The sequence below is a fragment of the Leucoraja erinacea genome, chromosome 3 (assembly GCF_028641065.1).
Source record: "Leucoraja erinacea ecotype New England chromosome 3, Leri_hhj_1, whole genome shotgun sequence".
Lineage (NCBI taxonomy): Eukaryota > Metazoa > Chordata > Chondrichthyes > Rajiformes > Rajidae > Leucoraja > Leucoraja erinaceus.
Genome location: NC_073379.1, coordinates 13,035,348 through 13,038,025, shown reverse-complemented (window position 1 = coordinate 13,038,025; position 2,678 = coordinate 13,035,348).

The following is a 2,678-nucleotide window of genomic DNA, read 5'->3' as shown; positions in this document are numbered from 1 at the left end:
GAAGTTACAAATAACACATTCATTGTTCAAAGACCAGTTTAGAGGAAATTAGCAAGAAGAGATTGATATTCATTTGCAAGCATTAGCTAGAGAAAGTAGGGCTTGATGCATTTTTTTTAACGAAATGCATTTTCCAAAATAGTGCAAGCCAAACCTTTTGTCAAATGATGCATTAAGCAATTCTTTAGCATTTGACAAAATAAAAGACACTTGAGCAGATGACCATCATTAGAATACACTGCATTATAAAACATCTTGATCAAAATGATTAAATAAAGTTTGCTGAGAATGTTATTTCCTTGGTTACTGATAGCCAGCTATTGTTCTTCAAATAAATACTATATGGATAAAAATTAAATAATTTTCTACCAGAATTGCACATCAAAAATTAGTAGACAGTTATTTACAGATGGTCAAGAACCATTTTCCAGAACAGAGAAATGCACTCCATTATAAAGTGATCCCTTACTATAAAGCCTGAAAAAGCAAGATTACAAAAGAAAATCCAACAATTTCTGAAGATTGAGAGGGGGGGGGGGGGGGGGGGGGGAATAAATCCACTTCTTCTACATGCTGGTTTGATTGTGGCAAAGTTGGCATAAGAATTGGGTTGACTTTGATCAACAAAAATAATGTGAATGATCAAGGATGAAATAACTGTTCGGAGGAACCGTGGTCCACAAAGAAATCACAAGGGTAATGCTCATCTTGTCTCAACACACAAACAGGACATATAAAAATCCAAAGTTAACTATAAACCACAACTTCAAGACATTTTATAAAGAGGACTATAGTCAAAGGTGACTGGTTTACAATGGCTTAGAAGAACAGATCAAGATTGAGAAATTGTGTTAAGTACAAATCTAAATCCATACTCTGCTTGCTTGACTGGATAACTTAAGTGATCCGTTTTAAACTGTAACAAAGTTAATTATATCTAACTACGGATGAACATAAAACATTAAAAGGCAACACACTGGTGTCAAAAGTATAGTTTACTACCGCCGCTAACATTAAAACATCATAGTTCATGTACAGTGGAAACAATATTAAAGGGATAACATTTTCTGAAACTATCCATAGAATGGATCGACTGGTCTTATATTCACTGGAATTTAGAAGGATGAGATTGGTTATTATAGAAATATATAATATTCTTAAAGAACTAGACAGGCTAGATGCTGGAAAAATCTCCAGAACCACGGGTCACAGTTTAAGAATAAGGGGTAGGCCATTTAGGACTGAGATAAGGAAACACTTTTTCACCCAGAGTTGTAAATTTATAGAATTCTCTGCCACAGAAGGCAGTGGAGGCCAATTAACTGGATGTTTTCAAGAGAGAGGGATAGATATAGCTCTTAGGGCTGACAGAATCAAGGGATATGGGGAGAAAGCAGGAACGGGGTACGATTGATCAATCATATTGAATGGCGGTGCTGGCTCGAAGGGCCGAATGGCCTACTCCTGCACCTATTTTCTATGTAGCCAGCAAGTTTCATCAAAAACCTTCTAGTTCTTTTTTCAGTGAAATACAGAGAATCTGAGCCTCATTGGCAAATGCTGGAATGTAAAGGAAGTGGAAAGATTTGAGCCCTGAAGAAAATTTAAGTTTTGATACAGTCCTTTCTCACTAAATCTATGCATATATATTCAGACATGAAGCCACCATATCACAGTTAGGCATAGTGTCAGAGAGATACAGCATGGCAACATGCTCTTCGCACCAGAGTTTATGGCAACTAACTACCCACGTATACTAACTCTACATTTATCTTTTTTTGATTCTCCTCACATTCTTATAAGCTCTCCCCAGATTCTACCATTTACCTACGCGCAATTTACAGTAGCCAATTACTTTTGACACCATACATATCTGGGTGCAAACTCCACACAGACAGCATCCACGTTAGCACTGAACCTGGGTCTCTGGAAAAGCATCTGCCAAGACAGTTTGAGGATGTGAAAGCTTTATTCAGCAATTCATAGATTTTTGGGCACCTCAAGTGTAATTTTACAGTCCATTTACTACTGGTGTGTTCCAAAATGATGTGAGAGTAGCAATTAAACATGAACAAGAGCATGGTAATGCTGCAAGAAAGGTTTCAATTTAATTGCTTGCATGTCCTCTGTTCGGGTAATTCTGCAGTAGGAGTTCCTAGAACATCATTTTTGTATTCAAACTGATTACTAACATTTAGCAGTCATGACCAGTTTATTAATTCGGGTAACTGATGGACATTCCTGATGGATAGCAAGTAAAATGCGATGGTAATGTACATTACTGAAATCCTAACACTTTAAAAAAAGGTTAGTTTTTCACCCTTAGTCAAAAAGTGTTTTTACCTTGCATTAATTACACAGGAAGCAGTTCCTTTGTTTTTGACATTCTCAACTGATTACACCTGAAACCAGTAACTACTGAATACATTTGGGATTAAACATAATTAGAAAATGGATTAAGCTAAAAAAAATTTAAAAACCTGGATTTTAAATTAAGCATCCAGCAATTCACCTGTCATTTTATTTTTTTGTATATCATTACAATATTCTTTCCTGAATTTATTTTAAGACAATTGACACCCATTGTAAAATGTTCAATTTTTTGATTTTGATAAATAAACAAACTAATATTTTATGACAATTAACCCTTTTCCAAAACTGAAAAGAAAACACATGGG